Here is a 17,680-nt window from a genome sequence, read left to right as displayed (position 1 = left end):
CTTACACTTTTTTGGTGAATTTCATCTTCATCCTGAATTCAAGGGTTTCTGTTTGTGTCCTGACGCTGTCAGAGGAAGCTCCTCAGGTTTGGTTTGTGGTGTAACCTGAGGCTACGTTGGTGTTTTCCAGCGCTCGTTCCCATCAGTGCCTTCACTGCTCTGTTAGCTCTTCTGGGATGTCGGGCGTAGAATCTCAGAGCCCTTGATTTAAATGCTTTTCTATACATGCACAGATCATACACATCCTGCTTTCTCTTCTGTTTCATATCCACACATGTTTACATTTCTCTCCTGAGTGTAATTATTTAGTGCATCGTACTATATGTGTAGTCTGTCTCGTGTGGTGTTTTTCAGAAGATCCGACTGATGAATCAGGACAGTATCTGAAAATCCTCGTGTCCAGTCAGAGAGAGGGTTTGCATGCTTTCCTTAAGAATGAGTTGGATAAAAACCTCTTTTATCAGCTCAAACAAAGCACATGAGACTCCCCCAGAGATTGTGAAGTGCAGACAAAACTTCATCAGTTTGCACCTAAAATATCTGGATCCTGGTTTGTGCAGGAGATCCCGTTCACCTGTTGAAGAAGAGAGTTTTTATCAAAGCCCTGATTCAGTGTTTTTAGCCTAAAGGACAAAATGTGGAGCTGTTCTTATATGTATGATATATATTATCATATGAGGATAACATGTTTATGAACAGGAAGTGCTTTTTTTACTTCTGATGTTTCCGTTACGTGTCTATCTTCCTCTGAAAGGTACTACCTGGTTCAGACAAGCTTCTGTCGGGTTCCAGAAAGGTTCTGCGGACTTTAGGCAGATATGGTAAAGGGTGTCCAACAAATATGGTTCCCTCCAAGGCCCAGTCTGGGTTCTGTCAGGTTATCTGTGAAAACACGATCTATGTTTTTTCTTTTCTTTTAGATGTTCATGATTAGCTGTTAGGTTTTTATCTCGTTCTTATCCGACAGGTTCTTAAGATGTTTAAATGAAACTTTAAGTTGCACCAACATGAAATCTTCAGGAAGCTCAAAGGAAAAAGTCACATGATGTGATATAAAAGTATAAAAAGCAGACGGAAGATCATCCTCAGAAAAGATTTCTCAGTTTTTACTTTGTCGTGTTTCCTTGAATCATTTCTGCTGAAACTCTGGAGCTGTTTCTGGAGTTTCTGGTTGAGCCAGTAGATGTGTGTGGTTCTGTGTTTAATGTGCTGTTTGTTTTCCTCTGAAGAGTTTTAATGGCTTTGAATGTGTGGAAGGCTCCTCGTGCTCGGGTGGAAACCTGAACACGTGTGCTGGTGTTTTGTATTGTGTTTTCTATGCTTTGTCCTGATTTTAGTGAAAAAACAAAGTATGATGTATAAGTGCGTCACACTTTTCTAAAATAAAACAATATTTTTTACAGTCCTCGCCCAACATTTTATTCCAGTAGAGAAGAATCAGACAAACAGATTTTTCCTTGAACTCACCTGGAAACTTCTGTTTGATGCGTAGAAATGAACCTGGAGCCTGGAACCTGGAACCTGGAAGCTTCTGTTTGATGCGTAGAAATGAACCTGGAGCCTGGAACCTGGAACCTGGAAGCTTCTGTTTGATGTGTAAAAATGAGCCTGGAACCTGGAACCTGGAACCTGGAACCTGGAACCTGGAAGCTTCTGTTTGATGTGTAAAAATGAGCCTGGAGCCTGGAACCTGGAACCTGGAACCTGGAACCTGGAAGCTTCTGTTTGATGTGTAGAAATGAGCCTGGAACCTGGAACCTGGAACCTGGAACCTGGAACCTAGAACCTGGAACCTGGAAGCTTCTGTTTGATGTGTAAAAATGAGCCTGGAACCTGGAACCTGGAACCTGGAACCTGGAAGCTTCTGTTTGATGTGTAAAAATGAGCCTGGAACCTGGAACCTGGAACCTGGAACCTGGAAGCTTCTGTTTGATGTGTAGAAATGAGCCTGGAACCTGGAACCTGGAACCTGGAACCTGGAGCCTGGAACCTGGAACCTAGAACCTGGAACCTAGAACCTGGAGCCTAGAACCTGGAACCTGGAACCTGGAGCCTGGAACCTGGAACCTGGAACCTGGAAGGTTCTTTTTGATGTGTAGAAATGAGCCTGGAACCTGGAACCTGGAGCCTGGAACCTGGAGCCTGGAACCTGGAACCTGGAACCTGGAACCTGGAACCTGGAGCCTGGAAGGTTCTTTTTGATGTGTAGAAATGAACCTGGAGCCTGGAACCTGGAACCTGGAACCTGGAGCCTGGAACCTGGAGCCTGGAACCTGGAACCTGGAGCCTGGAACCTGGAACCTGGAGCCTGGAACCTGGAACCTAGAACCTGGAACCTAGAACCTGGAGCCTAGAACCTGGAACCTGGAACCTGGAGCCTGGAACCTGGAACCTGGAACCTGGAAGGTTCTTTTTGATGTGTAGAAATGAGCCTGGAACCTGGAACCTGGAGCCTGGAACCTGGAGCCTGGAACCTGGAACCTGGAACCTGGAACCTGGAACCTGGAGCCTGGAAGGTTCTTTTTGATGTGTAGAAATGAACCTGGAGCCTGGAACCTGGAACCTGGAACCTGGAGCCTGGAACCTGGAGCCTGGAACCTGGAACCTGGAGCCTGGAACCTGGAACCTGGAGCCTGGAACCTGGAACCTGGAACCTGGAACCTGGAACCTGGAACCTGGAACCTGGAAGGTTCCTCCTGTGAGAGCAGAGAAAACACTCGGGTTGAGGAATGTGACCGAGGTCAACAAACCTGAGGAAGTCGGGGGGGCGGGCCGATGGGGGATTATCTCCCTGTCAGTCAACGTCATCGCCACGACGACCTGATGACAGCAGACATGGAGGTGAATGAAGGTTGAAACAACAAGAACATTTCAGGTTTCTTCATGTTTGGGTCGTATTCTCACACTGTAAAAGTTCCAGGCAGCCGCTCAGAAACACCAAGAATGGTTCAGAAGAAAAGTCTAAATCTTATATAATAATATAATATTATGTGTTGTCAGGGGCGGGAAAACACTCTACTTCTAGGAGTAGTTTTAAATCTCTATACTTTTTACTTTTACTCGAGTAGTTTTGTGCAGAAGAAACTGTCCTCTTACCGGTTGCTTTTCTGACCTCTCTGGTATTCTACGCCTCATTATGGGGCCACAGGCGAGGCACACGTCTTACTCTTGTGCCAGACTCGTATTTCGGCGCGCTCCTAGTCTAGCACCGATGGTCCGACCGACACAAAAAGCACATCGCCGCGTGCGCACCGACCGGGAATAGTGAGCTATGACTTTTCTCTCTCATTAATCGAAAGGAATTCCGGCAAAATGGGAAAAACTGGGAAAATTGTCAATAGGAAAATGCATGGGAAATGAAAAAAATAGGGCAGTTTGAAAAAAAAACTACCTATTTTGGAGGCCTCATAACTCAGCCATACGGCATCACAGAGACATCATTCAAAGTTTAAATGTGACGGGAAACCCTCAACTTTAACTGAACTAAAGGGTTTGTTGATGTATTATACAGCTTTGACACAACGGCAGTTTACGTTTTAGGAAGAAGTTTTAGGACAAAAACTAAAAAACTTCTCACTCTGAATTCATTAAAAATAAATCCTGGAACAAATGCCTCTCACGTCCAAAATATCTGCCCGATCTGGACAAGTTTTACCTCAAAACGTAGGTATTTCTGTCCTCTTTCACACAAAGTAACCCTCATTGAGCCTGACAAATTTCTCACAAATCACCTCCGAGCGCAGAGAGGGAGCGCACCCCAACTGACATTCTGCCCATTATAAACAGCCTAAATCGTCAAAATCAATGTCAAAACTCATTTTAAAAATGCCATAAAGAACAAGCCACATATAGGAGCAAAATAAGAATTACACCGCTGTCTTATGAGAGCAGAGCCAACATGGCTGCCCTGTACTCATACTGCTTATGAGGGCAGAGCCAACATGGCTGCCCTGTACTCACACTGCTTATGAGAGCAGAGCCAACATGGCTGCCCTGTACTCATACTGCTTATGAGGGCGGAGCCAACATGGCTGCCCTGTACTCACACTGCTTATGAGAGCAGAGCCAACATGGCTGCCCTGTACTCATACTGCTTATGAGGGCAGAGCCAACATGGCTGCCCTGTACTCACACTGCTTATGAGGGCAGAGCCAACATGGCTGCCTTGTACTCATACTGCTTATGAGGGCAGAGCCAACATGGCTGCCCTGTACTCATACTGCTTATGAGAGCAGAGCCAACATGGCTGCCCTGTACTCATACTGCTTATGAGAGCAGAGCCAACATGGCTGCCCTGTACTCATACTGCTTATGAGGGCAGAGCCAACATGGCTGCCCTGTACTCACACTGCTTATGAGGGCAGAGCCAACATGGCTGCCCTGTACTCATACTGCTTATGAGGGCAGAGCCAACATGGCTGCCCTGTACTCACACTGCTTATGAGGGCGGAGCCAACATGGCTGCCCTGTACTCACACTGCTTATGGGGGCGGAGCCAACATGGCTGCCCTGTACTCATACTGCTTATGAGGGCAGAGCCAACATGGCTGCCCTCTACTCATACTGCTTATGAGGGCAAAGCCAACATGGCTGCCCTGTACTCATACTGCTTATGAGGGCAGAGCCAACATGGCTGCCCTGTACTCATACTGCTTATGAGGGCAGAGCCAACATGGCTGCCCTGTACTCATACTGCTTATGAGTTTCCCCCCCGCGTACGCCTCATTTTAATGTTTTATTCTGACAGAGAGAGAGACTTCCTCCAAAGGCTCTACCACCTGACTGTGTTCCACCAATCAGATGCAGCCGTGCAGTCTGGTCACGTGACCGTACTCGATCTCAGCGGCGGGACGGGTTAGCTTTAGCATTAGCAGTCGTAGCAAACAAACAGAGAAACAGATGAAAAATGTCAGAACCAACGGTGGGAAATGAAGACGCAGACGAGGCCTCATACTGAAAGCATGTTTACCTTACAAAGAGTGAGAAACAGCAGCTACATTATGTGTCTTCTGTGGCAACCAAAACAAACGCACATTTCAGCAGAAACTCAACATCTAACTTGAGGAAACATGTAGCGCTAAGTTTCCTAAACTCGTTTTTTCCCCCATGGATAGATGAATTTTTTTTTTAGGTTACATATGGGTTCCATATGTTTTAAACATTTCCTAAGTCTCTTTTATTTTTTATTGAAGTTCTTGAATTTACCTGGATTATTTAAATTTAAGCTATTTTGTAACTAATGAATTAATTTTAATTTATTTTATCGAATGGATGATCTCCAATTGGCCTAAAGATGATTATTTAGTATTTTTGTCTGTCTGATTGAATGCTTGTGTTAATAAATAAATCAGACGTTACTCAACAGTTTTTTCACCAAGAACTTTTTTACTCTTACTCAAGTAATTATTTGGATGACTACTTTTTACTTTTACTTGAGTCATATTATTCTGAAGCAACAGTACTTTTACTTGAGTAATATTATTATGAAGCAACAGTACTTTTACTTGAGTCATATTATTCTGAAGCAACAGTACTTTTACTTGAGTAATATTATTATGAAGTAACAGTACTTTTACTTGAGTACAGTTTTTGGCTACTCTACCCACCTCCGCTCGTGGTCAGCAGGTCGGGTTCTGAAAAGAAATGAGCTTTGGCCCCGACCTCAGCATCGAGGAGTCTGTCTGGGAAGAGCCTGAAGGACCTGAGGAAGCCTGTGATTGGTTGGTTTGGAACCACCAACCAGCAGAGGTCCTCCTCAGACTGTGTGCAGGTGCCGAGTGTGATGTGTGGGCGGAGCTGTGTGTGATGTGTGGGCGGGGCCAAGTTTGATGTGTGGGCGGAGCTGTGTGTGATGTGTGGGCGGAGCCGAGTGTGATGTGTGGGCAGGGCCGAGTGTGATGTGTGGGCGGAGCTGTGTGTGATGTGTGGGCGGGGCCAAGTGTGATGTGTGGGCGGAGCCGATTGTGATGTGTGGGCGGAGCCGAGTTTGAAGTGTGGGCGGAGCCGAGTGTGATGTGTGGGCGGAGCTGTGTGTGAGGTGTGGGCGGAGCCGTGTGTGATGTGTGGGCGGATTCGAGTTTGAAGTGTGGGCGGAGCCGAGTGTGATGTGTGGGCGGAGCTGTGTGTGATGTGTGGGCGGAAACGAGTGTGATGTGTGGGCGGAGCCGTGTGTGAAGTGTGGGCGGAGCCGTGTGTGATGTGTGGGCGGATTCGAGTTTGAAGTGTGGGCGGAGCCGAGTGTGATGTGTGGGCGGAGCTGTGTGTGATGTGTGGGCGGAGCCGAGTTTGAAGTGTGGGCGGAGCCGAGTGTGATGTGTGGGCGGAAACGAGTGTGATGTGTGGGCGGGGCCGAGTGTGATGTGTGGGCGGAGCTGTGTGTGATGTGTGGGCGGAGCCAAGTGTGAGGTGTGGGCGGAGCCGAGTATGATGTGTGAGCGGAGCTGTGTGTGATGTGTGGGCGGAGCTGTGTGTGATGTGTGGGCGGAGCTGTGTGTGATGTGTGGGCGGAGCCGTGTGTAATGTGTGGACGGGGCCGAGTGTGATGTGTGGGCGGAGCCGAGTTTGAAGTGTGGGCGGAGCCGAGTGTGTTGTGTGGGCGGAGCCAAGTGTGATGTGTGGGCGGAGCTGTGTGTGATGTGTGGGCGGAGCCGTGTGTGATGTGTGGGCGGAGCCAAGTGTGATGTGTGGGCGGAGCTGTGTGTGATGTGTGGGCGGAGCCGTGTGTGATGTGTGGGCGGAGCCGAGTTTGAAGTGTAGGCGGAGCCTTGTGTGATGTGTGGGCGGAAACGAGTGTGATGTGTGGGCGGAGTTGTGTGTGATGTGTGGGCGGAGCTGTGTGTGATGTGTGGGCGGAGCTGAGTGTGAGGTGTGGACGGAGCCGAGTATGATGTGTGGGCGGAGCTGTGTGTGATGTGTGGGCGGAGCTGTGTGTGATATGTGGGCGGAGCCGTGTGTAATGTGTGGGCGGGGCCGAGTGTGATGTGTGGGCGGAGCCGAGTTTGAAGTGTGGGCGGAGCCGAGTTTGTTGTGTGGGCGGAGCTGTGTGTGATGAGTGGGCGGAGCCGAGTGTGAGGTGTGGGCGGAGCTGTGTGTGATATGTGGGCGGAGCCGAGTTTGAAGTGTGGGTGGAGCCGTGTGTGATGTGTGGGCGGAAACGAGTGTGATGTGTGGGCGGAGCTGTGTGTGATGTGTGGGCGGAGCCGAGTGTGATGTGTGGGCGGAGCTGTGTGTGATGTGTGGGCGGAGCCGAGTGTGATGTGTGGGCGGAGCTGTGTGTGATGTGTGGGCGGAGCTGTGTGTGATGTGTGGGCGGAGCCGAGTGTGATGTGTGGGCGGAGCTGTGTGTGATGTGTGGGTGGAGCCGAGTGTGATGTGTAGGCGGAGCTGTGTGTGATGTGTGGGCGGAGCCGAGTGTGATGTGTGGGCGGAGCTGTGTGTGATGTGTGGGCGGAGCCGAGTGTGATGTGTGGGCGGAGCTGTGTGTGATGTGTGGGCGGAGCCGTGTGGGCGGAGCCTTGTGTGATGCTAAGTTGTCTGTTATGTTATTGATCAGGATTATTATTGTGGGTGGAGCCGTGTGGACGGAGCCATGTGTGATGTGTGGGCGGAGCAGCATGGCTTCTTTGCTAAGTTGTCTGTTATGTTATTGATCAGGACTGTTTTATTTTGTGTTTTTTCTGTTTTGTTTTGTGTTTTTTTTTATTTATTTTTTTGTTGTTGTTTGTTTTGTTTTGTTTTTTCAGTTTTGTGTTTATTTTATGTTTTATTTTGTGTTTTTTGTTTTATTTTGTGTTTTATTTGTTTTATTTTGTGTTTTTTACACACTGCACACCATGCTAAGATATGCCAAGTTTTCAGCTAACAGCTCTTTTGGAATCTCCTTGTTGCTGCAGAAATGATCAGAAATCCTGTTTTCTCTCTGTCAGACTGTTATTTTTGCTGTTTTTCACCTCCATCGGTTTATCCCTCTGTCCTCCTTTCTCCTCCTTCTTTACTTCTTCTTTATATCAGAGACTCCAGAGAAAACCGGTCCAACGTCTTCATCCTCCTCAGCCGAAGTCTGTTTTATCTTTTATTTACCGGCTGAAACGGGGGGTGAACCTGGTTAAATCGGCCGGAGGCCACTTCTCTCTCCTTTGAGGCTGAATTGAGTGGCAGACTTGTTTTGGTTGGCGCTGCTGCGGCAGTGAAACCAGAGAGCTGCAGCGTGATGGCGCTGCAGAAAAGAAGTTCATGACTCTTACAGATGGACGACAAGGTCACATCAGCGGGTTTTTACTCAATAAATCATCTGCTCGTCTCCCCTTGCACAATGCACTTCCCATAATGCACTTTGGCTCCTTTTAGACGTAAATGTGTATTTAATTTATCATTAAAACCACATTTTCAGCCTTTCTGTTAAAGTAATTAATTGTTACATCAATAATATGAAATAAAAACCTGGTGAATGTAACTCATTTCTCCTCAGTCATGCATTCTGAGTCATTTCCAGATGGGATATGCCCCCCCCCCCCCCCCAAGAATAACTCATAACAGAATACCCCATGGGGTCGTTTATGGGGAGACAGTCTCTCCTCATCAGATGCCTGAACCCCCCCCACCAAGTCTGAAAACAACAACAACAACCAATAGAAATACGGGATTTATAATAATCGGACCAAGAACACCACCAGCAGAGTTCAGTAGGTCAAAGTAAACTTTGCTTTTCATTTAGATTTAAACACCATCCAGGCTTTTAGATCCTTTAGAACTACAACAGGTAGTTAAAATTTAGAATGACCATTTTAAACCTCAGAGGCAACACATCGTGTGAACAGAAGTGGGCCCGAGATGGAGCCCTGTGGCATCACACAGCGAAGGCTGTGTTCCAAACCGCATACGTCTCCTACTTCTCCTACTAACTTTCTGAGTTAGTATGCGAGTTTGACTAAGCGAGAAGTTCCCAGATGCATACTAGATTCTCCGAAATGTTGGGTATGCATCATGAGGTTACTACTCATACTCAAACTACCCAAGATGCAACGTAACGTGACGTCGCCGATCGTCATTTCCTGTCAAAACGGCAGTTTCAAGCTAGCTACAACGAGGGTAGGTTCACTTCCTGTTTCAAAACAAAAGCACCAATTGTATGGTAATGGCTTTCCCTATGATAAAAGGCAACGGGTATTTTATTTTGTGAAAATAACAGGAAGTGCGTTGCTCACTGCGGCTAGCTTTAGTAGCGCCGAATTCGTGGGAGCAAAATTGTAAACAGCCGGTATTTTGTCAGGTTTTCAACACGTTGGGGATCTAAACGACTACTTTCTCACCTGAAAATGTTTCAAATGTTGCTAAAGTTTACAGAGTTTAGAGCTTAAGGGAAATCAGCTTCAGGCCGGCTGATGCATTGTGGGTAAACGCTCTGTATACTGTCTGATCCATGAGTATCCAGAATGGAAGTATGCAGTATGTAGTATGTCTGTGGGTTTTTTTGCCACGTTTTTAGTTTCTGCTTAAGTTCTTAGTTTTCTCATGTTCTAGGTTCAGGTCTCGTTTTTAGTTTTGCCATGTCATGCCACCTTTCTCCTGCCATCAGCCTCACGTCCCTCACCTGTGTTTTCCCCATCAGCTGCACTCTATCACTGATCACCCTCCACAGTATTTAGTCTCCAGGTCTTTCCATGTTCATAGTCAGATCCTACTCCGTCATCCATGGTCCTTGTCACAGTCAAGCTAAGTATTTTCATGCCAAGTCAAGTCTTTTGTTTTTTGTCACAGTCATGTTTTGTTTTCACAGCCTCGTTTTTTGATATCCGCCTCAGCCGCGCTTTCTGTTAAAACCTTTTTTGTGAAAATAAATCAAGTTTTCTTTTTGAAAAGTCTGCATCCGCGTCCTACCTCACCCCCCCCATCTGGTAGTATGGAAGTATGTAGTATGGAAGTATGTAGTATGGAAGTATGCAGTATGGAAGTATGCAGTATGGAAGTATGCAGTATGTAGTATGCAGTATGCGTCGGGTCCTGGATTCTTCATGAGTGGAAGTTTGGGGGAAAACCAAAACTCTAACGAGTTAAACTAGTTTTATTAGAATGAAAAAGAATAAATTAATTATGTTTAAAGGTAAATGTGCTCATTGATCCAACATAAACTCCCACATTTCTGACTGTTTTTAGATTAACTTTAAATCCACTCCGGCTTGTTCTGTTTCTTCTCCGCTGGTATCGATCAGCTGATTATTGACCACAGGAGCTCTGATGGATCATTAGTCTGTATCTCAGCTGCAGCTCCTCAGTTTCTCTCGGGATCAGAGCGCCGGCGGCTGTTGCTTCACATGTGGGCGTCACATGCTTACCCCCCCCATCATACCTGAACCCGCCAGCTTCTGCTGACAGGCCCGATGGGACTGAGGGGGTTTCTGTTGGTAAACTGATCTGAGGTTGAGCAACGATCCTCTCTCTGCAGGTACGTAAGCCGGCTGTGGTAATGCATCATTTCCAGGATAAAGGCGTCTCTGAACGCTGAGCTGTGCTTGGCTGCTGCCGCTCGGCTCAGGCAGGTGTTTCTCAGTGGAAAGTATCTGGGCTTGTGGGGGTTTGATGGGAAACGCAGTCCTCAGAGAGAACAAGCGCCCCTCTGATTGTTTCCCTGCTGGATCCAGACGCCGCCGGCCGGCCTGTCACAGGCAGTTAGCTTCGGTTGCGTAACTTCTCCTCCAGAGGAAAAAAACACAAAGACCTTGAAGCGCTAAAGTGTTTCTTCATTCTTCCCGCTTCGAGTGATCAATTTCGTCTAATGGGAGGCAGGCTGTGTTACATGTGGTGGAAAAAGCAGAATCCTGGGATTAAATGTCGGTTTGACGTCACTTCAGACCGAAGCTCGACTGAACATGTGACGCCTGGATGGTCTGAGGGAGAAGACAGCAGAGTTCACAGGTTCAGCTCGGCTTACCGGAGGGGTTAGGTATTAGGTTAGGGTTTTTGTTCTTTTAATTTTTTTTTTGAAAAAATAAAAGTGTGCCTGTCGCAACGTTTCGACCTCTAGTCGGTCTTCTTCAGGCAAGGCACAAATTATTTTTTTTCGTTCTGCTGTGGTTGGAAGATGTTTACCCTTCGTGGACCAGAGCAAGAATGAAAGAAAACTGCTGTCCGCCTCTTTTTAAGCTCCGCCTTTTTAGGCGAGAAAAGGCTTTTAACATGCATTTGTACGAATATAATGAATTTTACAACCCTATTTTAAATCTTTAATTAATTTGAAGAAAATTGTATTTTAAACCCATTTGCATTAAATAAACTGTTTTTTTTAATTTATATTGTAATTTAAATTCAAATTTTTAACCCATTAATAGTTTAGAACTGAGTTTTTAACGCATCAATTATTGTTTTTCATTGTAATTTGAAACTGTAACCAATTAAATTATTTGTTGCACTGTTTTGGTTGATGTTTAAATTATTGAATTATTTTTGTAAATAGGGTTAGGTTCCTGGAGCTCTGCCCCGCCTGGTTCCTGCGGCTCTGCCCCGCCCGTTTCCTGTGGCTCTGCCCCGCCTGGTTCCTGCAGCTCTGCCCCGCCTGGTTCCTGCAGCTCTGCCCCGCCTGGTTCCTGCAGCTCTGCCCCGCCTGGTTCCTGCAGCTCTGCCCCGCCTGTTTCCTGCGGCTTTGCCCCGCCTGGTTCCTGCAGCTCTGCCCCGCCTGGTTCCTGGTGCTCTGCTCCGCTCCGCCTGGTTCCTGGTTCCTGCGGCTGTGCCCCTCCTGTTTCCTGCGGCTCTGCCCCGCCTGGTTCCTGCGGCTCTTCCCCGCCTGGTTCCTGCGGCTCTGCCGCGCCTGTTTCCTGCGGCTCTGCTCCGCCTGGTTCCTGCGGCTCTAATCCGCCTGGTTCCTGGTTCCTGCAGCTCTGCCCCGCCTGGTTCCTGCGGCTCTGCCCCTCCTGGTTCCTGCGGCTGTGCCCCTCCTGGTTCCTGCGGCTCTGCCCCTCCTGGTTCCTGCGGCTCTGCCCCTCCTGGTTCCTGCGGCTCTGCCCCTCCTGTTTCCTGCGGCTCTGCCCCGCCTGGTTCCTGCTGCTCTGCCCCGCCTGATTCCTGCGGCTCTGCCCCGCCTGGTTCCTGGTTCCTGCAGCTCTGCCCCGCCTGGTTCCTGCAGCTCTGCTCCGCCTGGTTCTTGCGGCTCTGCTCTGCCTGGCTCCTGCGGCTCTGCCCCGCCTGGTTCCTGCAGTTTTTCTCCGCCTGGTTCCTGCCCCGCCTGGTTCCTGCCCCACCTGGTTCCTGCCCCGCCTGTTTCCTGGTTCCTGCAGCTCTGCTCCGCCTGGTTCCTGCGGCTCTGCCCCGCCTGTTTCCTGGTTCCTGCTGCTCTGCCCCGCCTGGTTCCTGGTTCCTGCGGCTCTGCCCCTCCTGGTTCCTGAAGCTCTGCCCCTCCTGTTTCCTGCGGCTCTGCCCCTCCTTTTTCCTGCGGCTCTGCCCCGCCTGGTTCCTGCGGCTCTGCCCCGCTTTTTCCTGATTCCTGCAGCTCTGCTCCGCCTGGTTCCTGCGGCTCTGCTCCGCCTGGTTCCTGCAGCTCTGCTCCGCCTGGTTCTTGCGGCTCTGCTCCGCCTGGTTCCTGCAGTTTTTCTCCGCCTGGTTCCTGCCCCGCCTGGTTCCTGCGGCTCTGCCCCACCTGGTTCCTGCGGCTCTGCTCCGCCTGGTTCCTGTTTCCTGCGGCTCTGCCCCGCCTGGTTCCTGCGGCTCTGCCCCGCCTGGTTCCTGCAGCTCTGCCCCTCCTGGTTCCTGATGCTCTGCCCCTCCTGTTTCCTGCGGCTCTGCTCCGCCTGGTTCCTGCGGCTCTGCCCCTCCTGGTTCCTGATGCTCTGCCCCTCCTGTTTCCTGCGGCTCTGCCCCGCCCGGTTCCTGCGGCTCTGCCCCGCCTGGTTCCTGCGGCTCTGCCCCGCCTGGTTCCTGCAGCTCTGCTCTGCCTGGTTCCTGCGGCTCTGCCCCTCCTGTTTCCTGCGGCTCTGCCCCGCCTGGTTCCTGATGCTCTGCCCCTCCTGTTTCCTGCGGCTCTGCCCCGCCCGGTTCCTGCGGCTCTGCCCCTCCTGGTTCCTGCGGCTCTGCCCCTCCTGGTTCCTGCAGCTCTGCTCTGCCTGGTTCCTGCGGCTCTGCCCCTCCTGTTTCCTGCGGCTCTGCCCCTCCTGTTTCCTGGTTCCTGCAGCTCTGCTCCGCCTGGTTCCTGCGGCTCTGCCCCGCCTGGTTCCTGGTTCCTGCGGCTCTGCCCCTCCTGGTTCCTGAAGCTCTGCCCCGCCTGTTTCCTGCGGCTCTGCCCCGCCTGTTTCCTGCGGCTCTGCTCTGCCTGGTTCTTGCGGCTCTGCCCCGCTTTTTCCTGGTTCCTGCGGCTCTGCCCCGCTTTTTCCTGGTTCCTGCAGCTCTGCTCCGCCTGGTTCCTGCAGTTTTTCTCCGCCTGGTTCCTGCCCCGCCTGGTTCCTGCGGCTCTGTCCCACCTGTTTCCTGGTTCCTGCGGCTCTGCTCCGCCTGGTTCCTGTTTCCTGCGGCTCTGCCCCTCCTGGTTCCTGCAGCTCTGCTCCGCCTGGTTCCTGGTTCCTGCAGCTCTGCTCCGCCTGGTTCCTGCAGCTCTGCCCCGCCTGGTTCCTGCGGCTCTGCCCCTCCTGGTTCCTGCGGCTCTGCCCCGCCTGGTTCCTGCAGCTCTGCTCCGCCTGGTTCCTGCGGCTCTGCCCCTCCTGTTTCCTGCGGCTCTGCCCCGCCTGGTTCCTGCGGCTCTGCCCCGCCTGGTTCCTGATGCTCTGCCCCTCCTGTTTCCTGCGGCTCTGCCCCGCCTGGTTCCTGATGCTCTGCCCCTCCTGTTTCCTGCGGCTCTGCCCCGCCTGGTTCCTGCGGCTCTGCTCCGCCTGGTTCCTGCGGCTCTGCCCCTCCTGTTTCCTGCGGCTCTGCCCCTCCTGGTTCCTGCGGCTCTGCCCCGCCTGATTCCTGCGGCTCTGCCCCTCCTGGTTCCTGGTTCCTTCAGCTCTGCTCTGCCTGGTTCCTGCGGCTCTGCTCCGCCTGGTTCCTGCTGCTCTGCCCCTCCTGTTTCCTGCGGCTCTGCCCCGCCTGGTTCCTGCTGCTATGCCCCGCCTGATTCCTGCGGCTCTGCCCCGCCTGGTTCCTGGTTCCTGCGGCTCTGCCCCGCCTGGTTCTTGCGGCTCTGCCCCGCCTGGTTCCTGCAGTTTTTCTCTGCCTGGTTCCTGCCCTGCCTGGTTCCTGTGGCTCTGCCCCGCCTGTTTCCTGGTTCCTGCAGCTCTGCTCCGCCTGGTTCTTGCGGCTCTGCTCCGCCTGGTTCCTGCAGTTTTTCTCCGCCTGGTTCCTGCCCCGCCTGGTTCCTGCAGCTCTGCCCCTCCTGTTTCCTTTGGCTCTGCCCCGCCTGGTTCCTGCGGCTCTGCCCCGCCTGGTTCCTGCAGCTCTGCCCCTCCTGGTTCCTGATGCTCTGCCCCTCCTGTTTCCTGCGGCTCTGCTCCGCCTGGTTCCTGCGGCTCTGCCCCTCCTGGTTCCTGATGCTCTGCCCCTCCTGTTTCCTGCGGCTCTGCCCCGCCCGGTTCCTGCGGCTCTGCCCCGCCTGGTTCCTGCGGCTCTGCCCCGCCTGGTTCCTGCAGCTCTGCTCTGCCTGGTTCCTGCGGCTCTGCCCCTCCTGTTTCCTGCGGCTCTGCCCCGCCTGGTTCCTGATGCTCTGCCCCTCCTGTTTCCTGCGGCTCTGCCCCGCCCGGTTCCTGCGGCTCTGCCCATCCTGGTTCCTGCGGCTCTGCCCCTCCTGGTTCCTGCAGCTCTGCTCTGCCTGGTTCCTGCGGCTCTGCCCCTCCTGTTTCCTGCGGCTCTGCCCCTCCTGTTTCCTGGTTCCTGCAGCTCTGCTCCGCCTGGTTCCTGCGGCTCTGCCCCGCCTGGTTCCTGGTTCCTGCGGCTCTGCCCCTCCTGGTTCCTGAAGCTCTGCCCCGCCTGTTTCCTGCGGCTCTGCCCCGCCTGTTTCCTGCGGCTCTGCTCTGCCTGGTTCTTGCGGCTCTGCCCCGCTTTTTCCTGGTTCCTGCGGCTCTGCCCCGCTTTTTCCTGGTTCCTGCAGCTCTGCTCCGCCTGGTTCCTGCAGTTTTTCTCCGCCTGGTTCCTGCCCCGCCTGGTTCCTGCGGCTCTGTCCCACCTGTTTCCTGGTTCCTGCGGCTCTGCTCCGCCTGGTTCCTGTTTCCTGCGGCTCTGCCCCTCCTGGTTCCTGCAGCTCTGCTCCGCCTGGTTCCTGGTTCCTGCAGCTCTGCTCCGCCTGGTTCCTGCAGCTCTGCCCCGCCTGGTTCCTGCGGCTCTGCCCCTCCTGGTTCCTGCGGCTCTGCCCCGCCTGGTTCCTGCAGCTCTGCTCCGCCTGGTTCCTGCGGCTCTGCCCCTCCTGTTTCCTGCGGCTCTGCCCCGCCTGGTTCCTGATGCTCTGCCCCTCCTGTTTCCTGCGGCTCTGCCCCGCCTGGTTCCTGCGGCTCTGCTCCGCCTGGTTCCTGCGGCTCTGCCCCTCCTGTTTCCTGCGGCTCTGCCCCTCCTGGTTCCTGCGGCTCTGCCCCGCCTGATTCCTGCGGCTCTGCCCCTCCTGGTTCCTGGTTCCTTCAGCTCTGCTCTGCCTGGTTCCTGCGGCTCTGCTCCGCCTGGTTCCTGCTGCTCTGCCCCTCCTGTTTCCTGCGGCTCTGCCCCGCCTGGTTCCTGCTGCTATGCCCCGCCTGATTCCTGCGGCTCTGCCCCGCCTGGTTCCTGGTTCCTGCGGCTCTGCCCCGCCTGGTTCTTGCGGCTCTGCCCCGCCTGGTTCCTGCAGTTTTTCTCTGCCTGGTTCCTGCCCTGCCTGGTTCCTGTGGCTCTGCCCCGCCTGTTTCCTGGTTCCTGCAGCTCTGCTCCGCCTGGTTCCTGCGGCTCTGCCCCGCCTGTTTCCTGGTTCCTGCTGCTCTGCCCCGCCTGGTTCCTGAAGCTCTGCCCCTCCTGTTTCCTGCGGCTCTGCCCCGCCTGTTTCCTGCGGCTCTGCTCTGCCTGGTTCTTGCGGCTCTGCCCCGCTTTTTCCTGGTTCCTGCAGCTCTGCTCCGCCTGGTTCCTGCGGCTCTGCCCCGCCTGGTTCCTGCAGCTCTGCTCCGCCTGGTTCTTGCGGCTCTGCTCCGCCTGGCTCCTGCGGCTCTGCCCCGCCTGGTTCCTGCGGCTCTGCTCCGCCTGGCTCCTGCGGCTCTGCCCCGCCTGGTTCCTGCGGCTCTGCCCCGCCTGGCTCCTGCGGCTCTGCCCCGCCTGGTTCCTGCGGCTCTGCTCCGCCTGGCTCCTGCGGCTCTGCCCCGCCTGGTTCCTGCAGTTTTTCTCCGCCTGGTTCCTGCTCCGCCTGGTTCCTCCGGCTCTGCCCCGCCTGTTTCCTGGTTCCTGTTGCTCTGACCCGCCTAGTTCCTGGTTCCTGCGGCTCTGCTCCGCCTGGTTCCTGCTGCTCTGCCCCGCCTGGTTCCTGGTTCCTGCTGCTCTGCCCCGCCTGGTTCCTGGTTCCTGCGGCTCTGCCCCGCCTTGTTCCTGGTTCCTGTGGCTCTGCTCCGCCTGGTTCCTGCTGCTCTGTCCCGCCTGGTTCCTGTGGCTCTGCCCCGCCTGGTTCCTGTGGCTCTGTCCCGCCTGGTTCCTGGTTCCTGCTGCTCTGCCCCGCCTGGTTCCTGGTTCCTGCGGCTCTGCCCCGCCTTGTTCCTGGTTCCTGTGGCTCTGCTCCGCCTGGTTCCTGCTGCTCTGTCCCGCCTGGTTCCTGCTGCTCTGCCCCTCGTGTTTCCTGCGGCTCTGCTCCGCCTGGTTCTTGCTGCTCTGTCCCGCCTGGATCCTGCAGCAAATCAGTCAGTTTGAGTCCTTTTGTTTGTGGAACACAGAGACCCCGTCGGTGCCGTCAGGAAACCTTTAATGATTTATTAAACCAGTGCGTTTAGACTCTTAGATGGAGTTCTGGGACACATTTCCAAACTCTACCCTCAGCTGTGAACTCATTTTGCAGAAAAAGTTGCAGCTCAGGGACTTTTCCCTTCTTTTTATTGCACTCAGGAACCATTAGAGATCCAATCTAACAGAGCTGTAAAACGATCCTCCAAGTAAAGTCTATCTGGTGTTCTGGGGGATTTCCTTCACTTCTGGAGGAGACGCTCTTATTTCTGTGTTTTGCTGGCAGCTGCAGAGCAGGGTTATTTCTGTCAAGGCTCTCTGAGGAGGCGTCTCTCCTCTCAGGGCCTCAGCGAGCTTCTCTTCATGTAAGCTGGCATGGAAAATAAGCCATCCTCTTCTCCGCTCTGCTTTCCAAGCCTGAGACGTTCCAAGTGGGGGAGCTGACATGGTGGCGCTGGCCTGCTCACAGGCGACATCTGCAAACACTTTCCAGATCGCTGTACCGGCCGAGAAAAGAGAAAGAAAGGAGCGGGAATGGAGCAGGAAAGGAGTGGGAATGGAGCGGGAATGGAGCCGGAAAGGAGAGGGAAAGGAGAGGGAAAGGAGCCGGAAAGGAGCAGGAAAGGAGCGGGAAAAGAGCGGGAAAGGAGAGGGAAAGGAGCCGGAAAGGAGGGGGAAAGGAGGGGGAAAGGAGCGGGAAAAGAGCCGGAAAGGAGCGGGAAAGGAGCGGGAAAGGAGCGGGAAAGGAGCCGGAAAGAAGCGGGAAAGGAGCAGGAAAGGAGCGGGAAAGGAGCGGGAAAAGAGCCGGAAAGGAGGGGGAAAGGAGCGGGAAAAGAGCCGGAAAGGA

This window comes from Odontesthes bonariensis, chromosome 11, assembly GCF_027942865.1.
Source record: "Odontesthes bonariensis isolate fOdoBon6 chromosome 11, fOdoBon6.hap1, whole genome shotgun sequence".
Taxonomy (NCBI): domain Eukaryota; kingdom Metazoa; phylum Chordata; class Actinopteri; order Atheriniformes; family Atherinopsidae; genus Odontesthes; species Odontesthes bonariensis.
This window is presented reverse-complemented; position numbering follows the sequence as displayed.